The sequence below is a fragment of the Marmota flaviventris genome, chromosome 12 (assembly GCF_047511675.1).
Source record: "Marmota flaviventris isolate mMarFla1 chromosome 12, mMarFla1.hap1, whole genome shotgun sequence".
Classification (NCBI taxonomy): Eukaryota; Metazoa; Chordata; class Mammalia; order Rodentia; family Sciuridae; genus Marmota; species Marmota flaviventris.
The window spans coordinates 70,710,114-70,736,242 of NC_092509.1; the positions used below are offsets into that span (position 1 = coordinate 70,710,114).

At 37.5% G+C, this 26,129-nt stretch overlaps 1 long non-coding RNA gene across 3 annotated transcripts in view; it reads right to left on the bottom strand.

Annotated features, from left to right (window-relative positions):
• The window catches only part of LOC139707837 (uncharacterized), a 55,445-nt gene extending 29,793 nt beyond the window's left edge, over positions 1-25,652 (bottom strand). For 2 of the 3 annotated variants that reach the window (XR_011709264.1, XR_011709263.1), the window contains exons 1-3: positions 25,526-25,652; positions 17,769-17,850; positions 17,487-17,633 (exon numbers count right to left, since the gene is read on the bottom strand). This is a non-coding gene — a long non-coding RNA (uncharacterized lncRNA). Of the gene's footprint in view, positions 1-17,486; positions 17,634-17,768; positions 17,851-25,470 lie in introns of all 3 variants that reach the window. The other variant, XR_011709265.1, reaches the window with a different exon arrangement.
• Between the last annotated feature and the right edge of the window lie 477 nt (positions 25,653-26,129).

Here is a 26,129-nt window from a genome sequence, read left to right on the forward strand (position 1 = left end):
CATACTGCTTTCCATAGTAGTTGCACCAGTTTGCAGTTCCACCAGCCTGTATGAGAGAACCTTTTCCCCCAAAGCTTCACCAACACTTATTGTCACTTGTATTCTTGATAATTGCCATTCTGGCTAGCAGTGTAGTTTTAATTTGCATTTCTGTATTTACTACAGATGTTGAACATTTTTTCCCACTATTTGTTGGCCATTCATATTTATTCTTCTGTGAAGTGCCTGTTCAGTTCTCTTTCCCACTTATTGATAGGGTTATGTATTTATTTATTGGTGTTAAGTTTTTTTGAGTTCTTTTTATATCCTGGAGATTAATGCTATATCTGAGGTGAAAGTGGCAAAGATTTTCTCCCATTCTTTAGGCTGTCTATTCATGTTCTTGATTGTTTTCTTTGCAGTGAAGAAACTTTTCAGTTTGATATCATAACATGTATTGATTCTGTTTTTTAAAGATTTTTTAAGTTTATAAATGAACACAATACCTTTATTTTATTTTATTTTTTTATTGATTGTTCAAAACATTACAAAGCTCTTGACATATCATATTTCATACATTTGATTCAAGTGGGTTTTGAACTCCCAATTTTACCCCAAATACAGATTGCAGAATCACATCGGTTACACATCTACATTTTTACATAATGCCCTATTAGTAACTGTTGTATTCTGCTACCTTTCCTATCCTCTACTATCTCCCCTCCCCTCCCCTCCCATCTTCTCTCTCTACCCCATCTACTGTAATTCATTTCTCTCCTTGTTTATTTTCCCATTCCCCTCACAACCTCTTGTATGTAATTTTGTATAACACTGAGGATCTCCCTCCATTACCATGCAATTTCCCTTTTCTCTCCCTTTCCCTCCCACCTCATGTATCTGTTTAATGTTAATCTTTTCTTCCTGCTCTTCCTCCCTGCTTTGTTCTTAGTTGCTCTCATTATATCAAAGAAGACATTTGGTATTTGTTTTTTAGGGATTGGCTACCTTCACTAAGCATAATCTGCTCTAGTGCCATCCATTTCCCTGCAAATTCCATGATTTTGTCATTTTTTAGTGCTGTATAATACTCCATTGTGTATAAATGCCACATTTTTTTTATCCATTCATCTATTGAAGGGCATCTGGGTTGGTTCCACAGTCTAGCGATTGTGAATTGTGCTGCTATGAACATCGATGTAGCAGTATCCCTGTAGTACGCTCTATTAAGGTCTTCAGGGAATAGTCCGAGAAGGGCAATAGCTGGGTCAAATGGTGGTTCCATTCCCAGCTTTCCCAGGAATCTCCATACTGCTTTCCAAATTGGCCGCACCTGCCGCAGTCTGGCTGGGCACAATCAGAAGCCACTTGTCAAAAGAAACTAACTTTATTTTTAGAACCAAACACGCCAAACAAAACAGCCTCTCAGGAAAAATCCTCAGAGCCTCAACTGCCACCACCGGCTTTCCACAAGCCTCTCTCTCCCCCCCACAAGCTTCTCTTCCACCTCCCACAATCCTCCTGCTCTTGAGGCCGATTGGCTGGGTCACGTGGGCAGAGCCAAAAAGTCCCCCAATGAGCAGCTCCGTGGTCTGAAAGGGCAGGGAAACAGTCCAATGAGCATCACTGCAGAGGAGCCAATCAGCTAGATGTTGCTGGGGCCGAGGAGCCAATCAGCTAGATGTTGCTGGGGCCGCTGTGAGCCAATCATCAGCCGGCAGCTGGAAGTTTGCTGGGGCCCCTTCGGCTGTGGCTCTCAACATCTCCCCCTCTGTTTAAACAACAAGCATGTGGCTTAGGGACCGTGTCTGTTAGGCAGTCCAATTCAACATATGGTCCTTACCCGTCATCGGATGAACTGACCTCTAGGCGTCAGCCTCCTGTCTTAGGTTGGTACCACTGCAATTGGATCATACCCGTCACTGACTACCGGTCCAGCATACAGCTATACTTGTGGATAGGCCTTTGCACCAGTGGGGGGGTGAGGTTCTTTGCCTCACCTCTGTTGGCCCCCAAATTTTAGACCATCACTAGTAGAGGAGGATGCAAAATGCCATGACATTAAGCCAATTGAGGGCTCCTTTGAAAAATTGTACCACCGGTGACATCATCAGCAAAAATACCCCAACACTACCACAAGTCGCTGCACCAACAGATAGTTCACAATGCATACAGGTGAGCTCACAATGTGTCCAGGCAAGTTCTGCAAGCAGTTCAGTGATGGCTATTGTAGAAGCTGTAGATTGGTTTTATCTTTGACTTCACCAGCACTGGGATGAAGATAGGAATTCTAGCAATAATGGCTAAAGAAAAAATTATGTAACAATTTTCTTAACAATTTACATTGTCTTTAAGAGAATTATTAAATATAATGAAAAGGAAAGGTGAAAGTAAACAAACAGATCTGTTAACCTTCTTTTTTGTTTACATATTAAAACAATCCTCAACAGTTGTTTACCCAATTTAAATTAAACCATATAAACCACGTGAAAAAAAAAATATTTGGATCCATTTTATCATGAGCGCTCATCATATATGATATATGGACATACATACATTCAAACATACAACACAAAACACAAGTGTGCACACATAATATAATACATACAACACATAACATTATAGTAAAGGCCTTATAACTTTTTACAGGTGAAATCTCCATTGCAATGTTTAAAAACTCTATAGTCAAAAAATAGAACTGATCAGCAAAACATTAACCTAGGTCTGTATGAGCTCAAAAAACAAAATAGAACTTCATGATATGGCAAAGGGCAATAATAAAATAGATGTTGAAGAAAGCATCCTGGTTCTGTTGCAGATGTAAGAATAGCCAAACTGGAGTTTTGGATATCAGTTGTTATGGATTTGAGCCAAATCATCTTCTTTTTGGTCTGTAGAAATCGCTTTAGTTAATCTTTCTGGAATCCAAATCGGCTGCTGTTCTCCCTGTGGAAACACACAAACAGACCCCCGACTCCAGACAATTACTGGGTCAGGACCTTGGTTAATCTCTCTGGAATCCAAATCGGCTGCTGTTCTCCCTGTGGAAACACACAAACAGACCCCCGACTCCAGACAATTACTGGGTCAGGACCTTTCCATTGTCCTGTTAGAATATCCTTCCAAAGTACCTTGGGCTTATGTACATTTTTTGGACACATATGCCTTTCCGCAGCACTAAGTCCTGATGAATCCAAATTTAAAAAGTTTAGAGTAAAAAGCGTTATTTTAAGTTTATCTTTGGGGAATATATACCCCTTCCCAATTCCTTCTTTTTGCTTTAATAAGTACATTTTAATAGTTTGATGAGCTCTTTCAACTATGCCTTGTCCCTGTGGATTGTATGGGATTCCTGTTATATGAGTAATGCCAAATGTTGAGCAAAATTGTTTAAAAGAGGTAGAAGTATAACCAGGGGCATTATCTGTTTTTAACTGTTTTGGAACACCCACAGTGGCAAAATTTTGTAAGCAGTGAGCTATAACATCTTTAGTTTTTTCTCCAGCATGAAGGGAGCCCATCAAAAATCCAGAAGAAGTATCAACTGTAACATGCAAATATTTTAATTTTCCAAATTCTGGCAAGTGTGTGACGTCCATCTGCCAAATATGGTTAGGTATCAATCCTCTAGGATTGACTCCAAGATTAACTTGTGGTAAAAAGGTCACACAATTTTGACATTGTTTTATTATTCGTCTAGCTTGTTCCTTAGTTATTTTAAAACGCTTTTGTAAAGTATTAGCATTGACATGGAACTTTTTATGAAAATTTATAGCTTCTTCTAGTGTAGAGAAAATATGTATGTCATGTGTAGTTTTATCTGCTAAATCATTGCCCAAACTAAGGGCTCCAGGCAATCCTGTATGTGCCCTGATATGTCCTATAAAGAATGGATCTTTTCTGTCCCAGATTAGACTTTGTATAGTGGAAAGCAAAGAGAAAACAGTAGAAGAAGGGGAAATCCTACCAGCATCTTCAAGAGATACTATAGCATTAACTACATACTGACTATCAGAAAATAAATTAAATACAGAATCTTTAAACATCACAAAAGCTTGTAAAACTGCATTAAGCTCTACCTTTTGAGCTGATTGTTTGGGTACTAAAAATGTAAAGGTTTGATCAGGGGTAACTACTGCTGCTGTACCATTATTTGACCCATCAGTGAATATATTTGGAGCATTCATGATAGGTGTTTTTCTTGTCATTTTTGGAAAAATTACAGGATGCAATGACCAAAAAGACAATAAAGGATTAGATGGTAAGTGGTTATCAAATGAAACATTAGATTTGCACATGATTATTGCCCAAGTATTTAACTCATTAGCTAACTCATCAATTTGATTCATAGTATATGGAGTAATAATTTTATTGGGAGAAATTCCAAACACTCCCTTGGCTGCTTTTATTCCTTTGAGTATTAATTGTCCTACAGCCTCAGGATACCTAGTAAGAATAGTGTTAGGAGAATAAGATAAATGTATCCATAATAATGGACCTTCTTGCCAAAATACTCCTGTAGGAATATTTTTTGTTGGTAGTACAATAAATAATAAAGGCAAACTTATATCAATTCTATCCAAATGCATATTTTCCATATATGTTTCAATGATTTTTAATGCCTTTCTTGCTTCAGGCGTTAACATTCGGGGTGAATTTGGATCTGATGGACCTTTTAGGATATCAAATAAAGGTCCCAACTCTCCTGTTGGTATACCTAAATAAGGCCTTATCCAATTTATGTCTCCTAATAACTTTTGAAAGTCATTAAGTGATTTGAGTTGATCTACTCGTATTTGAATTTTTGGTGGACGGACCATGGTTGAGGATAATAGAACTCCTAAATAATTAATTGGAAAATTTAATTGTACTTTATCTATTGCTATCTCTAGATTATAATTTTTTAATAAGTTTGTAAGTGTGGCATAACATTCTAGCAATGTGTTTTTATCTTTGTGTGCTAATAATACATCATCCATATAGTGAAATATTTGTAGTTCAGGATTTTGATTTCTAAGTGGCTGGATTACTTTGTTAACATAAATTTGACACATAGTTGGGCTGTTAGCCATCCCTTGAGGGAGTACTTTCCATTCATATCTCTGATCAGGACCTTCATGATTCAGTGCAGGGATAGTAAATGCAAAACGTGGACTATCCTCAGGATGAATTGGAATTGAAAAAAAACAATCTTTAATATCTATAACTAAAACATACCAGGTTTTTGGCAAAGCAGACAACTGAGGAATCCCTGATTGAGCAGGTCCCATAATAACCATCTCATTATTAATGGCTCTTAAATCTTGCAATAATCTCCATTTACCAGATTTCTTTTTGATGACAAAAATGGGAGTATTATGGGGAGACACAGAAGGTTGTATATGTCCTTCCGCTAACTGTTGTTTGACCAGGTCATGGGCTGCTTGTATCTTTTCTTTAGTCAGGGGCCACTGAGGAACCCATACTGGTCTTTCTGATTTCCAAGTAATTTTTATTGTCTCAGTGGCCCTTTCTGAAAATCCAACCCATGTCTGTCTGTTCCTTGATCTATTTGTATTGGTGCTGCTATACCTTGTTCTTGTTTTTCTAATCTTTTTCCTTTCCTAAAACCTTGTCTAGTCATAATAGTGGGTGCATTTTGGTTGATGTTATTTGTTAATGTCAAACCTAATTGATCTAGGACATCTCGTCCCCATAAATTTACGGGAAGATGATCCAATACATATGGCTGTATAGTTCCTTCACATCCTTCAGGATCCTTCCAATCTAATACCATTGCACTTCTATGGGGATTAGTTGCCACTCCTAGGCCTCGAAGTGTTTGAGTGGCTTGTTGTAATGGCCAATGTTTTGGCCATTCTTGACGAGAGATGATGCTAAGGTCTGCACCTGTATCCAGTAGCCCATTAAATTCATGTCCTTGAATATTTAGTTTTAGCATGGGGCAAGAATCTAAATTTAAAGAAAGCATAGCCCAATCTACACCTGTGGAGCCTAATCCCTTGGAACCTCTTTCTACAGTACGACTGGAAAATTTATCATGTAGGCTGGGTATTATTAGTAACTGTGCTATTCTATCTCCTGGTGAAATTACTGATATACCCTTTGGAGAACTGGCTATAATTTTTATTTCACCTTCATAATCGGGATCAATTACCCCAGGACTTATCATAAGTCCTTTTAGAGTAGAAGAGCTGCGTCCCAATAATAAGCCTACTGTTCCTTTGGGAAGAGGTCCTTTCACCCCTGTGGGAATGATTTGAACTCCCATCTCTGGAGTTAGTACTGCTCTGGCGGAGGCGCAGATGTCCAACCCTGCGCTCCCTCTGGTTTGTCTGATGAGGGATCTGATGGACAATGTGTCCTGGGCACTACCCTGATGGGGTTGCTGGGTTCCTCCAGTGCTCCGTATATTTGTGGTTTTGGGCCCCGGAGCATTGGGCCCCCCTGTCCATTTTTTGGCAATGGAGCCCAATGCCTTTCTCCACGATATCGTGGATAAACACCTGGTCCTTGTTCGTTTTTTGATAATGGAGTACCCTCTATGGTGGTTTGAGAACGGCATTCATTAGCCCAATGTCTCCCTCTACGGCATCGTGGGCAAATACCTGGTATTCTACTCCTTTGATACCTAGTTTTGTTAAACCCTCCTCCAATGGGGCAATTCCTTTTAAAATGTCCTGTTTGTTCACAATTGTAGCATGTTCTTGGCCTGGCATCTAAAGCCTGTTTTACTGCAGCTGCCACAATTTGCCCTTGTTCATTAATGTCTCTGGCATCTAAAGCCTGTTTTACTGCAGCTGCCACGACTTGCTTTTGTTCATTAATGTCTCTACATAATTTAATATATGTGTTTAAATCTTCATGTTTCCATGGTCTAATGATATCTCTGCACCAACGATTCGCTTGCTCATAAGCCAGGTGTTTTAGTAATGGCATTGCTTGTTCTGTATTCCCAAAAACTCTGGTAGCTATTTGAATAAGCCTATCTACAAATTCAGCATAAGGTTCATTAGCTCCTTGTATTACCTTAGATAATTGACCTTGTAAACCTCCATGTCCTTGTAAAGTCTTCCATGCCTTAATTGCATCTGCAGCAATTTGTGCGTATACGCCAGGATCATATGCAATTTGTTGCTGCTGATCCTCATAAGGTCCCTTTCCTAACAACATATCTAGATTTCTCTGAGGATAACCAGCTGCTGCATTTCGCCTAGCCGTCTCCTTGCAAAATTCCTCATTGGCAACCTTCCATAACAGGTATTGTCCTCCATTTAGCACAGCTTTACACATATTAGCCCAATCTGCTGGCGTCATGTTCAAGTTGTTAATGGATTCGACCATGCTTACAGTGAAGGGTGCTTGAGGACCATAGGTTGTTACAGCCTCTTTTAGCTGCTTCACTGTTTTGAAATTTAAAACTTGGTAAAATCGCTGCCCTCCTGCCTCAAATACAGGGCATGTTAATATTTGAAATCTTGTCTCAGGATCCCAACTATCAACTGCAGGGGTTGGGGGCCTCCCAGCATATGGAGGTGGCCTTGTTAGTTGGACACTTACGTCCTCTGGTGATAGAAAGGTGTTAGTAGCAGTCTCCTGTTGTAACTGTCCCCCTGATGGCTTTTTCTGTTTTACACTTTCTTTCTCTGTCTGACTAGCTTGAGAGGCCTTCTATTTTACTTGAATCTTTTCCTCTGTCTGACTAACTTGAGAGACCTTCTCTTTTACTTGAATCATTATGTCTTCTCCTTCCTCTACTATTGTCTGAACTGAAGGCTTTGGACTAAGCAAACAAGACACCAACGCCCACAATGTCAATGTGCCAACTGGCAGAGTCCCTGGGCTTTTCTTTTCTATTCTTTTTAAATCTTCACCATGATGGTTCCATTGTGATATATTTAACAACTCCTCCTTAAAAAGCCATGGGCTACATTTTTGTATTGTATCAACGTATGCCCTGACTGCTATTGATTTTACTGGGATGCCTCCTTCCTCTAACAATTTACTTAACACTCTTTCAGTTTGTTTTTTACTAATTTCTGATCCCGTATTTCTACTATAATACAACCCAACAAGATGACGCCTAACAAAACTGAAACAGAGTGAAACAAAATTGAAACAACACAAAATCATTATAATAGCCTCCTGAAATGTCCATCCGTCCTTTCTCCCTATCTGTTCCTCAGATGTGAGCGGTTTTTCTTCCATCTTACACATCTCCAGGGACAGGCAACTTAAAACAAAAGTGAAACAAAGTAACAAAAGAAGAATCTTAAAATGGCTACCCATCCTCTTGCCCTGCCCTCAGGGGCGAGCAGTTCACTTATCCTCAGTCGCTCCCCGTGCGAGCCACCAAATGCCGCAGTCTGGCTGGGCACAATCAGAAGCCACTTGTCAAAAGAAACTAACTTTATTTTTAGAACCAAACACGCCAAACAAAACAGCCTCTCAGGAAAAATCCTCAGAGCCTCAACTGCCACCACCGGCTTTCCACAAGCCTCTCTCTCCCCCCCACAAGCTTCTCTTCCACCTCCCACAATCCTCCTGCTCTTGAGGCCGATTGGCTGGGTCACGTGGGCAGAGCCAAAAAGTCCCCCAATGAGCAGCTCCGTGGTCTGAAAGGGCAGAGAAACAGTCCAATGAGCATCACCGCAGAGGAGCCAATCAGCTAGATGTTGCTGGGGCCGCTGTGAGCCAATCATCAGCCGGCAGCTGGAAGTTTGCTGGCAGCTGGAAGTTTGCTGGGGCCCCTTTGGCTGTGGCTCTCAACACGCACCAGTTTGCAGTCCCACCAACAATGTACAAGAGTACCCTTTTCCCCACATCCTCTCCAGCACTTGTTGTTGTTTGACTTCATAATGGCTGCCAATCTTACTGGAGTGAGATGGTATCTTAGGGTGGTTTTGATTTGCATTTCTCTGACTGCTAGTGATGGTGAGCATTTTTTCATGTACTTGTTGATTGATTGTATGTCCTCCTCTGAGAAGTGTCTGTTCAGGTCTTTGGCCCATTTGTTGATTGGGTTATTTGTTTTCTTATTGTTTAATTTTTTGAGTTCTTTGTATACTCTGGATATTAGGGCTCTATCTGAAGTGTGAGGAGTAAAAATTTGTTCCCATGATGTAGGCTCCCTATTTACCTCTCTTATTGTTTCTCTTGCTGAGAAAAAACTTTTCAGTTTAAGTAAGTCCCATTTGTTGATTCTTGTTATTAACTTTTGTGCTATGGGTGTCCTATTAAGGAATTTGGAGCCCGACCCCACAATATGTAGATCGGAGCCAACTTTTTCTTCTATCAGACGTAGAGTCTCTGATTTGATATCTAGCTCCTTGATCCACTTTGAGTTAACTTTTGTGCATGGCGAGAGGAAGGGATTCAGTTTCATTTTGTTGCATATGGATTTCCAGTTTTCCCAACACCATTTGTTGAAGATGCTATCCTTCCTCCATTGCATGCTTTTAGCTCCTTTATCAAATATAAGATAGTTGTAGCTTTGCGGATTAGTCTCTGTGTCCTCTATTCTGTACCATTGGTCCACCCACCTGTTTTGGTACCAGTACCATGCTGTTTTTGTTACTATTGCTCTGTAATATAGTTTTAAATCCGGTATCGCTATACCTCCAGATTCACACTTCCTGCTTAGAATTGTTTTTGCTATTCTGGGTCTTTTGTTTTTCCATATGAATTTCATGATTGCTTTATCTATTTCTACAAGAAATGCCATTGGGATTTTGATTGGCATTGCATTAAACCTATAGAGAACTTTTGGTAATATCGCCATTTTGATGATGTTAGTTCTGCCTATCCATGAACAGGGTATATTTTTCCATCTTCTAAGATCTTCTTCTACTTCTCTTTTTAGGGTTTTGTAGTTTTCATTGTATAAATCCTTCACCTCTTTTGTTAGGTTGATTCCCAAGTATTTTATTTTTTTTTTTTGAGGATATTGTGAATGGAGTGTTTTTCCTCATTTCCGTTTCAGAAGTTTTGTCGCTGATATACAGAAATGCCTTTGATTTATGCGTGTTGATTTTATATCCTGCCACTTTGCTAAATTCATTTATTAGTTCTAGTAGTTTTTTTGTAGACCCTTTTGGGTCTTCTAGGTATAGAATCATGTCATCTGCAAATAGTAATAATTTAAGTTCTTCCTTTCCTATTTTTATGCCTTTAATTTCTTTCGTCTGTCTAATTGCTCTGGCCAGTGTTTCGAGAACTATATTGAATAGAAGTGGTGATAGAGGGCATCCCTGTCTTGTTCCAGATTTTAGAGGGAATGCCTTCAATTTTTCTCCATTGAGAATGATGCTAGCCTGAGGCTTAGCATAGATAGCTTTTACAATGTCGAGGTAAGTTCCTGTTATCCCTAGTTTTTCTAATGTTTTGAACATAAAGGGATGCTGTACTTTGTCGAATGCTTTTTCTGCGTCTATCGAGATGATCATATGGTTCTTATCTTTAAGTCTATTGATGTGGTGAATAACATTTATTGATTTCGTATATTGAACCATCCTTGCATCCCAGGGATGAATCCTACTTGATCATGGTGCACAATTTTTTTGATGTGCCTTTGTATCTGATTCGCCAGAATTTTATTGAGGATTTTTGCTTCTAGGTTCATCAGAGCTATTAGTCTGTAGTTTTCTTTCTTTGAGGTGTCTTTGTCTGGTTTCGGAATCAGGGTGATGTTGGCCTCATAGAATGAATTTGGCAGAGCTCCCTCTTTTTCTATTTCCTGAAGTAGCTTGAAAAGTATTGGTATTAATTCTTCCTTAAAGGTTTTGTAAAACTCCGCTGTATACCCATCTGGTCCTGGGCTTTTCTTGGTTGGAAGTCTTTTGATTGCTTCTTCTATTTCATCTATTGATATTGGTCTGTTTAAGTTGTGAGTATCCTCCTGACTCAGTCTGGGCAAATCATATGACTTAAGGAATTTATCGATGTCTTCACTATCTTCTATTTTATTGGAATATAGGTTTTCAAAATAATTTCTAATTGTCTTCTGTATTTCTGTAGCGTCTGTTGTGATATTGCCTTTTTCATCCCGTATGTTAGTAATTTGAGTTCTCTCTCTTCTTCTCTTCGTTAGCATGGCTAAGGGTCTGTCGATCTTATTTATTTTTTCAAAGAACCAACTTTTAGTTTTGTTAATTTTTTCAATAGTTTCTTTTGTTTCAATTTCGTTGATTTCCGCTCTGATTTTAATTATTTCTTGCCTTCTGCTACATTTGCTGTTGTTTTGCTCTTCCTTTTCTAGGGCTTTGAGATGAAGTGTGAGCTCATTTATTTGTTGGTTTTTCCTTTTTTTGAGGAATAACCTCCAGGCGATGAATTTCCCTCTTAAAACTGCTTTCATTGTGTCCCATAGATTCCGATATGTTGTGTCTGTATTTTCATTTATCTCTAAGAATTTTTTGATTTCCTCCTTTATGTCTTCTGTAACCCATTGATCATTCAGTAACATATTGTTCATTTTCCATGTGATGTAGGATTTTTCCTTCCTTCTTTTATCATTGATTTCCAGTTTCATTCCATTATGATCAGAAAAATGCATGGGATTATCTCCACCCCTGTATATTTACTGAGGGTTGCCATATGGCATAATATATGGTCTATTTTTGAGAAGGATCCATGTGCTGCTGAGAAAAAAGTATATCCACTTGATGATGGTTGATATATTCTATATATGTCAGTTAAGTCTAGGTTGTTGATTGTGATATTGAGTTCTATAGTTTCTTTATTCAACTTTTGTTTGGAGGATCTGTCAAATGGTGAGAGAGGTGTGTTGAAGTCACCCATAATTATTGTGTTGTGGTCTATTTGATTCTTGAACTTGAGGAGAATTTGTTTTATGAACGTCGCAGCACCATTATTTGGTGCATAAATATTGATAATTGTTATGTCTTGTTGGTGAATGGTTCCTTTTAACAGTATATAATGTCCTTCCTTATCCCTTTTGATTAACTTAGTCTTGAAGTCGATTTTATTCGATATGAGGATGGCCACCCCTGCTTGCTTACGAGGACCGTGTGCGTGGTATATTTTTTCCCAACCTTTCACCTTCAGCCTGTGTATGTCTTTTGCAATCAGATGTGTCTCCTGGAGGCAGCATATTGTTGGATTTGTTTTTTTAATCCATGTTACCAGCCTATGTCGCTTTATTGGAGAGTTTAAGCCATTAATGTTTAGAGTTACTATTGATATATGGTTTGTACTTCCAGCCATGTTTGATTATTTATCTTCTCTTTTTTTTAAATTTAATTTAGTTTGTTTCTCCATGGTTAGCTTTCCCCCCACCCTCTGTTTTTATAGAGGCACTTCCCACTGATGGTTTTGGTTATTGTTTTTCATTTCTTCCTCGTGTAGTGTTTTGCTCAAGATGCTTTTCAATGCTGGTTTTCTGGCTGCAAATTCTTTTAGCTTTTGTTTATCATGAAAGATTTTTATTTCGTTGTCGTACCTGAAGCTTATTTTTGCTGGATACAGAATTCTTGGTTGGCATCCATTGTCTTTCAGTGTTTGAAATACGTTGTTCCAGGATCTTCTTGCTTTCAGCGTCTGTGATGAAAAATCCGTTGTTAACCTTATTGGTTTACCCCTGAATGTAATCTGCCTCCTTTCTCTTGTAGCTTTTAATATTTTCTCTTTGTTCTGTATATTGGATATCTTCATAACAATGTGTCTTGGCGTTGGTCTACTGTGATTTTGTGTGCTCGGTGTCCTGTATGCATCTAAAATTTGTATATCCGTTTCTTTTTTTATTTCTGGAAAGTTTTCTGTAATTATTTCATTCAGCAGGCTACTCATTCCCTTGGTTTGAATCTCTGTACCTTCTTCTATCCCGATGACTCGTAGGTTTGGTTTTTTTATGTTATCCCATATCTCTTGGATGTTTCTCTCGTGATTTTTAACCAGCTTTTCTGAGTTGGCTAGGCTCTTTTCAAGATGATATATTTTGTCTTCATTATCTGACGTTCTGGCTTCTACTTGCTCCACTCTGTTAGTGATACTCTCAATTGAGTTTTTAATTTGGTTTATCGTTTCCTTCATTTCTAGAATTATTGTTTGATTTTTTTTTATAATCTCTATCTCCTGATAAAGATGCTTAACTTCTTCTTTTATCTGTTTATGTAATTCATTTTCAAAGTGTTCTTTCACTGTTTGGATTTGCTGTCTCGTATCCTCTTTAAGGTTCCATTCCATCTGTCTAAGGTATTCCTTGAGTTCTTTATATGACCATTTTTCTGCTGACTCTAGGTCCTCCTGAATATTTAGGCTGTCCTTCATTGTTTGTACCCCTTTTCTTCCTTGCTTTTTTATGCTGCTCATGTTACTTCTTGTTCTGTTTGACTGCTGAGTTACTGTTTACTCTTATAAATTTATTTGATGCTTGGGAGGAAAGATATTAGAAGGGAAGGGAAGAAGTCACTAAAGAGAATGAGAGTAGGCAGGTAGAATTCAAGGAAGGGGGAATAAGAAAATTGAAAAGAAATGAAAAGACAAAAGAAACAAAAACAAAACACACACAATAAAGTTAGAAAATAAAGAAAGAAAGAAAAGGAAAAAAATTTTTTTTACAAAAATAATGATGATAATAAAAATAATGAAAATTAAAATTAAAAAATTATAATAATAATAAAAATAAAAAAATTTAAAAAAGAAAATTAGAAACATTAAAAAAGTTAAAGAACAACAACAAAAAAATTGAAAATGAAAGAAAAAAAAGAAAAAGAAAAAAATGATAATAATAATAATAATAATAAATGCAGTCATAGAGTTCGATTAATTTCTCTTCCATTAGGTGGAGCTGTGCCCACTGGGTCAAGCTTCTCCTCTCACTAAGTGGGAACCAATCACTGTGTAGCAGCTCTTCCTCACAGACTGGGCGGGTCTCCAATCCTGAGTGCCTAGGGCCTTCTCTTGTGTTTCCTCAAGCCAGGCCGCGCTCACCTGTGACGCTCACCACAATACTGGCTACACGCCATGTCTGCTGCTCCTGGGAGCCCTGTTGCACTGATTTCAATGCAGTTATCTCCTCCGCCCATGACGTCAGTTCTCTGCCAATGTGGTATCACATGTAAATGGTGACCGTTCGTTCCCTTTGCCGGGTGACCAATGCAACGGGTGGGTCCTGACTGTCTCTCCCAATCCCCGTTTCAATCCTGTGGCCACTGCCTATGAAGGCTTGGTTGGTTTTTACCTCTGAAAGTTCCTAAGGGCCAACCAGTTATTTCAGCGGGATTGTTAGTGCTGAGTCACGAGAAGCAGGCTAACCGGAGCTTGAATGCAGCCGATCCGGGCTCAGTGTGTGTGTTCTGAGGGGCCCAGACTGTACACCCCAGATCCACGTCAGCTCAGCATTGCCTAGTGATCCTGAGCAAACAGCATTTATACAATTTACAGCTCCCTATGCCCGTGCAGTTGAAGAGGTCAGAGACTTGATCTCTCCCCGCCCGCTGCCATGTTAGATCTCCTCAATGATATTCATGTTGCCCTTACAGCTTCCTGGCATAAGCAAGTTCTTGGGATTATACAAACTGCTGCTTCTGTTTCCAGTCCAGATTTCTAGAAATTAAACCCTGCCGCCGTCGCCTCTTCCCCGGGGCCACGCTCAGGGGCGCCGCGCTCGTCCGCGACCGTAGCTACGCCGCCGACTGGTGCCCAGCCCCTGGGGCCCAAGCGGCTGCCGCCGCGGCTCTCCGGCTCCCTCCTCTGAAGCACGGGTCCCCTCACAGGGGCATGCAGAACGACCCCAGAGCAGGCTCTGCCCGAGGGTGCAGCAGAGAACAGGCGACCCAGGCGCTCAAGGCTGCGGTCCAGCCTTTGGAGGACAGGGCTCGGCACGCAGCCCAGCTCCAACCTCTAGGTGCGGCTGCCGGACAATGTAGCCATAGCCATCAAGACAGCCGGCAGAAAGCAAATGGCGGCTCCCGCGGAGTGGATTTTCGGCACAGAAACCGCAGCCCAGCCAACGATCCCAATCCACAAACTCTCCCTGTATAAAAAATATTCAAAAAAAAAAAAAAAGCGGGGCGCACTGAGCTTTCTTTGCCTAGGGTACTTACAATCCACTGCTGATTACACATTCACCTTTTCTGCCCGGAGTGAAGCGAAAGAGCCCTTTATTTTATTTATTTTTATGTGGTGCTGGGAATCGAACCCAGTGCCTCACACATGCTAAGCAAGCACTCTACCAGTGAGCTATAACCCCAGCACCACCATGTATTGATCTTTGATTTTACTTCTTGCCCTTTAGGAGTCTTGTTGAAGAAGTCAATATGTAAACCAACATAAGGATGGTTGGGCCTACATTTTCTTCTAGTAGGCTCAGGGTCTATGGTCTAATGTCTAGGTCCTTGTCCACTTTGAGTTGAGTTTTATGCAGGGTAAGAGATAGGGATTCAATTTCATTTTGCTACATATGGATTTCCAGTTTTCCCAGCACCATTTGTTGAAGAGTCTATATTTTCTTCAATGTATGTTTATGGTGTCTTTGTCTAATGTAAGACTGTATATATGTGGTTTTGTCTCTGTGACTTCTATTCTGTTCCATTGATTTTCATATCTATTTTGGTGCCAATACCATGCCATTTTTACTATAGCTCTGTAGTATAATTTAAGGTCTAGTATTGTGATGCCTTCTGCTTCACTTTTCTTGCTGAGGATTTCTTTGGCTATTCTGAGCCTCTTATTTTTCCAAATGAATTTCATGACTGCCTTTTCTATTTCTATGAAGAATGTCATTGGGATTTTAATAGGAATTGCATTAAATCTGTATAAAGCTTTTGGGAGTATGGCCATTTTGACAATTTTAATTCTGCCTATCCAAGAATATATGAGATCTTTACATCTTTAAAGTTTTCTTCAATTTCTTTCTTTAGTATTTTGTAGTTTAGTTTTCTTGATGACTGCCATTCTGACTGGTGTGAGATTTTTTGGTGTGCAGAAACTTTTTAATTTGATGCCATCCGTTTATTAACCCTTGGCATTATTTCCTGAGCTTTAGGAGTCTTATTGAGAAAGTTGTTGCTTGTGCTTATATGCTGGAGTGTTAACCCTACATTTTCTTCTAGGAGTTTCTTCTGTTCTAATTCATAGCTCTTTGATCCATTTTGAGTTGATTTTTGTCAGGCATGACTATTTCTAGGGATAAGAAATGAAATCTTTGGAAAAGTAGTATTGAAAAAGACAGAAAATCTTTTTCTTATGGCAAGGTTACATTATCTTATCCTCAACAATAAAAAAACAAGTAGGAGAATTACAAAATTCAAGGAAAAAAACTGTACAGGAAAGTCATGGTTCTAATATGAAGCAAAAATGACATATGGCATAATTTTAAGGAACTTAAAAAATGTAAATGATGTTCTTAATGCTGACTAGAAACACTGTAGAGATATTTTTCCTTTGAGAATCTCAATAATCATATTAGATATATGATTTTGCATATGTAACAATGTTTATATAGTGATAGTAATTTAAACACCAATTACTTAACCTGTATAAAAGAGAGTATATAAAGAGTTATAAGGATAATATTTATTAATTCATAGAAACACTAATCAAAACACCACTAGCAAACACCGAGAGAATAAGGATAGGTAAAACAAAAGAATAATTTCAAGTGAGATAGTCAATTGACATATCTATAGTTAGTATGAATATGCATAATATATGTTATAATTTTGATTGCCCAGTGTCTGATTCTGCTTCCTATGTTTTCTGCTGTCAATGCTGAAAATGCCAGTGCTTGTTTTCCTAGCTTCCTTTGCACTTAGGACATAGGCATATGACCTAGGATGAGCCTATCACTGCCTAGAAGTTAATGACATAATGAGACAGAAATAATGAAGAATCCATTCTAGTCATAGTGGCAGAAATACACAGTGTCTTGTGGCAGCAGTGGCAGTGATGGTACTGGTGACATCAAGTAACACTGACATTGCAAGATAAGGCATCCAGGTTCAACAGTGGCAGTGATGGCACTGTGCCCTCATCAGGCTCTGTGAACTAAAATTGGCTATAGTCTGGCTATCAAATTTCACCTTATTCCTATCCACATTCAGAGATGAATTCTCTATGCTTCTTGGCAATTATGTAAGTTACTCAATATAATTCCTTTTCCACTTAAATCATCCAGTTAGTTCCTTTCGCTAGTAAGAAAAAATTCTGATTAGACTACTAATAAATCAAGGAATAGAAGTATAAGCATATTACTTGAGAGAGAATAAAAATCCCTAATGTCAATGGTGATTAGCATGTGCATTCATCTACACAGTAATAGACTATTTGTTTATTTGTATTGCCCAATATAAAATAAGTTCCTTGACTGAAGAAATATTTAACATTATTATGGCACCATTACCTCCTGCCATATTTACCATTATGTCTGGCACATATTAGGTAGGCTCAATAAATATTAGTCAAATAAACAAATTATGAAGGAGGTTTAATTAATTTTTTAAAATGACTTAAGTTATATATGCAAAAACCTTAACAGGGTGGTAAACAACCTTCATTGCTTGAATCCGTCTGGCATCCTGAGGAAGATGATGCATGAGGAAACAATTCATTATCTGAAGAATCATATTTCACTGATTTATACTGAGATTCATGGTGTTTTGGGTTTTGCTTTTTTTCTTTCTTTTGTTTGTGTTTACCTTAGGGAGATAAAATGGAATGTAATTATTTTTTCAAACATAAAGAACAAATGAAAAACAAATAATTTATAAAAAGTATTTATAAAAAGTATTCAAAATCACTCAAAAGATCTTAAAGCAAGTACAAACTCCTACTTTCACACTGTCCAGCCCCAGCATCTTCAGGACTTCTTTGTGTGAACTTATGATCCATGTCTGTGAAATCTGTCTGCCATGTCTACAAAATTAAGATATTGACAAGGTATTAGAGAATTTTAGAAGCAAAATGATGTTTCTTGAGAAAGAACATGTTAAGTGGAATCAACCTCAGCAATATTAATATTTTTGAGCTTTATTCTCAAATAAACCATTTATTCTATATTTTGAAGGGCTTTTAGCATATATCCACATGTGGGTAAAGATCCCTCTATTCACTACATGTCAGGAGCACCCTTTAAATTTGACAACCTCAAATGGCTCCAGACACTTATCATTTTCCCTCAGAGGGCAACCACCGTTAAGAACAACAATCCCATCAGGAGCCACTAGACTAGAGCAGCAGTGACAGAAATTGAAAGAAGAGGATAAATGTAAGCATCAGAGTAATCAGGGATTGTATATAAAAACTGAGGGAAAGGAGAAAAAGGGTGACTTCTAAGTTTTTGGCATGAGCACTTTGGACAGAAAATATGACCATTAACAGATCTATGAAAACAATAAAGAGGAATAGGTTTGGAATATATTCTAAGAAAACATAGAATAGATTTTTTAAAAATCATACCTAAATAGAAATTTAGTAGATGCTAACAAACTCTTCAAGTAAATATATATCTCATGTTAGCAAAGATTATTTGATGGAGAAGAGAACCTGAAAGTATAAATTTGGTTTTATTTAGCAGAGTATTGAAAACCACAAGACTGAATGATATCACAAAAGAAACCATATAATGGAGTGCTAAATCTTCATCTTTCATAACTAAAGTCAAAAGATGTCTGAAGTAGATAATATCTGAATTAGGAACCATAAATATAAACATATTACTTAAAATATACAAGTACACCATCAGAAAGAACTAAAAGAATTGAAGGGAACTGCCCATGGAGATTTTGGTGGAGTACTGCACTACATTTTGGGGTGTTTTAATTATGATTAAATACTGTAAATATTAATTTGACATTTTTTTCATGTGCCACTGCACCCGGCTGACAAAAATTTTAAAGTATTAAATAAATCTCCCCCTTCAAAACATACAAAGAATAGATGGGGTTGCTCATCCAAGACACTGGATTTCCTTCCTAAAATTCATATTAAAACAATAATTGAGGAATAAAAATTAAGAAATGCACAATAGGATAAATAAAAGGATTCAAGCAGGAAATGTCATTTAACAAATGTCTGAAAATAGAAAGTAAATGAATGTTGACATAAGAAACTGAGTGGGATACTGGGATACTTGGGACATTACCCTGGGAGTGACTCCACCTAGCAGAACCTAGAAGAGGTTCTAATTGATCAAGGGAGACCATGAAGGATGGGTGGGAAGATCTGTTTAACATACAGCCCAGTGATTACTCCCAGGCAAAAATTCAAAAAACTGTTGAAGGAAATCTGATTGAAAGTGGGGAATTCTGGGGCACTAAGGGTAAGTTTTGATATCTTGTTTGGTGTTGGACCTTTAATAAAATAGCCAGTTACTGCCACCTTGCCTTAATAATATTAAATATATATTTGCAATATGCCAGGCAATGTTCTAAGGATGGTATAGGAAATCTTCATTTACCCCAAAACAATAAACAACATATCATTCCATTTTTGAAATGACGCAGAGTGGCTGAGTAACCTACCCACATAAGGCTAGTAAAGTCACAGAGCCTCTAGAGTGAAATCATGACAGTTAACAAGATCTCTCTGTGCTCAAAAATTATAAATCATCTTTCTTATTCTCTGTTCTTTAATTTGAATGGGCAATCAAAGAATATCAGTCAGCTATTTGAAGAAAACTGACAGCATATACAATCCAAGATAAACAGAAAAACAACCTTGATAAAACAGAAGACAACTTCAAATATATATATAACCTGTTTCTTCAGAGAGGTTGAAAAGATATTGCGCCCATAAAACAAACGAAAAAAATAGAATGCTAAAAAAAAAAAAAAACCAATTTCAGAAAATAAAGACATTATTTTTAGAAACTAAAAATATTTTTCAGAAATAAAAAACAATTAAGACAGGGTACAAAAGAAAAAGAGCTTAGAAAAATTAGAGAAAAGACAACAGTTAAGAGAACAAATCAAGAGGTCCAATATATGAACTGAAATTTCAGAAAGAAAGAAGAGAATGGCAGAGAGAATATCAACTAAATATTGAAAAATTTCCCAGAGCTGAACAGAGAAAGAAGTCTTCAAACTGAAAGAACTCACTGATCATTAAAGTAGACCAACGAAAACAAAACAAAAATCTTTATAAAGAATGCTTCCAGAAGAAAAATGATCACAAAGAAAAAACATTCAGACTAGCATCAGTCTTTTCATCAGCAACACTGAACCTAGGACCTATTGTAAAAATACCTTCACAGTTTTGGGGGGAAACAATTTTAAATCCAGAATTCTAAATCCAACTGATCTATCAAGAAATAGGCAAAATCAAATAATAAAAAGATATGGAAAGTTGTACACTCCAGCAAATGAAAATGTAAAAACAAGGAAAGGAGAAGGTCAGGGGTAAACAAAAAACATGGTAAACTCCAGAAGTTCAAAGGAAAAAGAAATCTCAGGGGAAGTGATTCAAAAGACTAAAAAATAATTGGTCAGCTTTAGAACAAAATGTCGGTGAGTTCTAACAAAAATGTTCTCAAGGGGCTGGGGTTGTGGCTCAGTGAGAGAGTGTTTGCCTAGCATGTGTGAGGCACTGGGTTCCATCCCCAGCACCACATAAAAATAAAAACTAAATAAACAAAATAAAGGTATTGTTGTCCATCTACAACTGAAAAAAAAATGTTCTCAAGAATTAATGTTAGCAACGATTTCCTAGCAACATGACCTTAGGGTTGTTAAGGGAAACATCATCTAAGCATATTACTACCACCTTAAGTTAAAAATATTTACAATGTCATGGTAAAATACATGTTCTTTTCAGAATGTAGTTCAGTGGTAAAGCACTTTCTTTGCATGAGCAAAGCCCTGAATTGATCTCAAGTACAGAAAAAGAGATGAAAAAACTTATTTTCATTTGTTTTTTTAATTTTTAAAATTCAGTTTATAGGAGAAAACATTGAAGTTTTAATCATAGATTTTAATGTTCCACTATAAAGGTACAGTAGTCAAAACATGAAAATTGGGAAAAAATATGGAAGAAAGCATATTAATACTAAAATTAGTCTATAAAGCCAAGAGATAATTGTACAACTTGTTGGAACAAAAAAACTTATGCTTAAATATATTGTTTAAGGTTACAAGGATAAATAATGAAGGAAATAAAAACATTTTAAAACTTCCAAATCTGTGGGAAAGATGGCTAGAGGAAATGGGGGATACTAAAAATGAGATAAGTCTTCATCTATTACAGTAGAAAATCAAAGGATAATACATAAATAATACATACTGATTAAGAAAGGACAGTCTGCAAATATTATTGAGAGATATGGCAATAATAATCAAAAAATTAAATATAAAAAGTGTTTAAAGTATTTGCCTTTGGGAAACTGTATCTGGAATGAAGAGAGAGCAGGTAGGATGGGGACTGCTATTTTTCATTAAAATCTTTTCTGTACTATTCAATCTTTTAATTATGTGCATGCATTATGTTGCTGAATGTTTTTAAATAAAATGTTTATTTTTAAAGTGAATTGAGAAGCCAGGAAAGAGAGACAATAAAGTATAGTTTTTCCATTAGAGCAGGAAAAATGCTCTAGTGATTAGAGGGATTATTGAGTTAAAGGGGAAGTGTTTAAAAAACAATAAGACTCCAGACTACATATTGCTTTTTTTTAACTTAAGTTTAAAACTTAAAAATTTATATAATAAAATCTTTTGTATGCAGTATACTTAATTCTTGTAACTACCACTAACAGGATACAGAACAATTTTAATATCCCAAGAATTTCCTCATGCCACCCCTACACACACTCAAAAGTTTTCCCTGCCTTTCACTATTAGCAACCATTGATCATTGTCCCTTTATTTTTACCTTTCTAGTATGTTCAAATGGAATCATGAGTAAGTAAACATCTGAGATTGCTTTTTTAAAGTGATTTTTTTAACCTTTATTTATTTTTATGTGGTGCGGGGGATCAAATCCAGTGCCTCACATGTGTTAGGCAAGGGCTCTACCATTGAGCCACAACCTCATAATTATTCTTGAAAAGCTGCATTACAGTGTGAATGTTTTAGTTGCTCAATATCCTTGTCAGACTTATTTTTTAATCCATTCTGTGTCTAATATTATCTCATGGTTTTAATTTCCCTAATGACTAATAATATTGAACATCTTTTCCTGTTCTTATTTACTATATTTTTGTCATCTGTAGTGGAGTGTCTATAAACTTTTGCCCATTTTAAATTTTTTTATTAGATTTTGAAAATTATATATTTTGGATATAAGTCCTTTGTCAATTATGTGATTTGCAAATATTTTCCCAGTATGACTTGTCTTTCATTTTCTTTCCTTTATATAGCAAAAGATTTTAATTTTGATGAACTTCAATTTATTGATATTTTTCCTTATTGATAGTAATTTTAGTGTTGTATCTAGGAGGTTTTTGCCTGACTCAGTCATGAAGATTTTCTCCTGGTTTTTTTTTTTTCCCCAAGAGCTTTATGGTTTTAAAATCAAGTCATATGAACTAATATACAGAAATATGTTCGTGGCACTATGTGCTTAAAACATGCATAGATTCCTGACTATGATTCAGGCCCTTGATTTTTTTTTCAAGAATTGTTTTGTTAATCTACTTCCTTTCCCTTTACTTATAAACTTTATATTCAACAAATCTATACCTACAAAAATCTTGCTGGGAATTTACTTGTCATTGCTTTAAATGCACAGGTCAATTTAGAGAACACTGACATTTACTTACATTTAATTTTCCAGTCTATGAACACAGAATGGGTCTTCTTTTTTTTTTATTAGTGTTTTGCATTTTAAAATGTATGAGTCCTGAGTATATATTAGCAGGTTTTTACCTAAGTATTTCATTTGTGGGTGAGGAGAGTGGGCCAGTGTTCAACTGCTCATTGCTAGTATAACAATATGATAGACTCATTTGTTTTATCTTATATTCTGCAATCTGCTAAATTCACTTATTAGTTTAAAGAGCATGCTTATAGATCTACTTATATAGACAATTATTATCTGAAAACATGGATAATCTTGTTTTTTTAATTTTCCATTCAGAATGCCCTTTCTCCCCTCTTCTTGCTTTGCTAAGACCTTCAGTAAGATATTGAATAGATGTAGTGAAAATAGACATCCTTGCCCACTCCCAATTTTGGGGAGTGGAGAGTATCCAGTTTTTCACCATTAAATATGTTAATTATAGGCTTTGTGGTTGGCTTTTATTAGTCTATCAGGTTCCTAATTAGTTTGCAAAGTTTTAGAACATATATTGAATTTTGTCAAGTGCTCTTTCTGCATCTATTGCTGGAATCTTGTAGTTTTGGTTCAGTCTGTTAATATAGTGGATTATGCCAAATGATTTTCAAGTATTGTTCCAGCCCTGAATTCCTGGGATAAGTGACACTTGGTTGAAATGTATTTTTTAAAATATTTTTACTTTATTTATTTAGTATTATGTGGCGCTGAGGATCGAATCCAGTGCTTCACACATGCTAGGCAAGTACTCTATTACTGAGCACAACCCCAGCCCTAGTGTATTATTTTTAAATTTTTTTAATCCATTTGGTCATATTTTTGAGAATTTTGAGTCTGTTCAATCGGAAGTTTGATTTATACTTTTATTTTTTGTGTTATCTTTATCTGGTTTTGGTGTCAGGATATACTGGCTTTATAATATGAATTGAGAAGTCCTTCTTCCTGTCCTAAATTCTGGAAGAGCTTGTATAGAACTGGTAATATTTTGTCCTTAAATGTTGGGTTAAATTAGCTGGTAAAACCATTTGGGCCTGAAATTTTTCCTTTTTTTTTTTTTTTCCTTTGCTTTTAAACACAGTTCTATTTCTTAAATAATCAAAAGACTATTCATTATATCTTTTTGTTCTTGGGTAAATTTTGGAAGTTTTGACAGGGTCCATCTCACCCAAGTTATCAAATTTATGAGTACAGAGTTGTTTATAGTATTCTCTTGCCCTTTTTAATGTCTACTGGGTCAGTAGTAATGCCCCCTCTTTAGAAATGACCTAGTACAAAAACCAAACAAACAAACAAAAAACCTGAAGACAAAAATAGAGGGAGGACATAACTGTGCCTCAAACCTTGTTATTGATTTCTTTCTCTTTCAGTTCCATATCCAGTCAGATACCAAGTTCTTTTGATTTGCCCTTGCCATTATTTCTTGTTAATTTACCCTCATTCCCAATGCTCCGTGGCACAATATCCTACCTAAACTATGCCACCTGCCACCTAACAAATCTCACTGCCTCTTATTTTTATGAACCCTTCATACTAGTGCTGGGTTCACCTTTTTGTATCTCCAATGGTTTTGCACTGCCTACAGGATAAAGGTCTTCCACATCTGGCTTACTTAGTTCTGTCTTTTGAAGTATTCTATTTCCCTAAACTTGGGGTTTTAAAAACATTTTGGGGAAGATTCGTGAATCTCCTAAAATTGAGTACAAAATGTTATATGAATGTAAATTTTATTTCCAAAGTCTATCTTTATTAGATGTTCAAAATAGGAACATGTGCAACAAATTTTTCAAACTAAATCTTTGTCTATCAATCCACTATGCTTCCCAACTGTTTCCACATCAGTGAAGAATGATCACTCCTTTGGCTGAACTTAGATTTACAATATTTTAGTGATCTAACCTATCCTTAACACTTCATACGCGAGGAGATGCAAAATATTACTAAATTTAGAGTTTAGATATCCGATAAAAAGGAACACTTGAGGGCCTGTGTGAAGAGAGAGTTGTGGGCAGGGGGTTCTTAGGCAGAAGCCAGGTATCTATAAATGTTGAGTCTAGACAGCATTCAGAAACAATTCCTCAGGAGAAGCAAATAAAAGAGACAGGCAGGGAGATCAACAGTATTTGGGAAAGAGAAAGGAGTAGTAATGGAGTCAACTTTTCAACTCTACTACATCTAAGCTATGATACCTTGGGCAAATTATTGACTTTTTCTGTGCCTCAACTTTCTCATTAGGATTGTTGATTAAATAATGTGCATGTAAAGGTCTTAGGTCAGGTCCCTTACTCCTAAATCATTCTTTTGTCAACTGTTGTCAAGTAAGAGAAGGCTTTCAGGCTATAACTCAGTAGGTAGAGTGCTTGCCTCGCAAACATAGGGCCCTGGGTTAATCCCTAGCACCCCGCCCCCCCCCCAAAAAAAAAAAAAGATTGAGAGAGAAGGTTTTCAGTAAGGGAGGGAGTGGGGCTGAGAGAGATGGTCCTTTGTGGGAATGCCGTCAGCGGGTAGGGTTTTGCAACAGGATATATTCCCAAAGAACTGGGTGGAGGTGGGGGAGGCGTACTGGGGGCGGGGAATCCTCACAATAGGAGGAACTCTCTAGTGTCATAAAATGTCATAACAAGAACACAACCTCTAGAATAGAAGTCGGCAAAGACGCAAGATAAGTGCTATGCGCGCTTAGGACAAAGGACACCTCTAGGGACCCGTCGGTGGGGTGGGTAAAGGGCAGTCCAGAGAGTAATCGAGAGGCCAAGGAGGAGCAGAAGGGACCTGAAGGTAGGGTGAAGGCGGAAACGAAATGCCTGCACGGCCTCTATCGGCTTGCCTTCACGCTCTTTCTAGGCACGGTCCCGCTGCAACCATCTTTTTACGGGAAACTTTTTCGAGGGTGCTGAAAAGGCCAGGCGGCGACCGCCACGGAGGTGGACGCCCGTCAGCGCGCCAGCGCGCTGTGGACTGGCAGGCGGGACTTCCGGGCGCGCGCGCGTCCTCTGGCCGAAACGTCCGGCCACGACACAGAGAGAGGCGGGAGCAAATGGTTCTTCCGTGTGCGTGGGCCTTCTGCCCCGGCTACAGGATCTGTGGGCTTGTGGGGGCGGAGACCTCTGGGAAGGGCGAAGGCTGTGGGTTGTAGCTTCTCGGTCCGGGCCTGGCCGGTTCGCTGTATCCTTTCCACACAAGTTGTGAAGAACCTCAAACTTTAGCACCACAATCAGTAATAAAGTGTCGCCAAATGGCAAAGATTTCCTGGGATTTGAGATTCTTTACTTTTGTAGATTTGCCCAGACTTGATAACCAGTTCCGTCTTGAGACTTCCCATCTGTTAGTTCAAGTTTTCCCTTGTTCTTAAGGTGAAGTGTTGGGGTTTTGCACATTTATCTTTTTCCCTGGCTATTTTTGTTGTTACTGTTCCCTAGGATAGCGTGGGG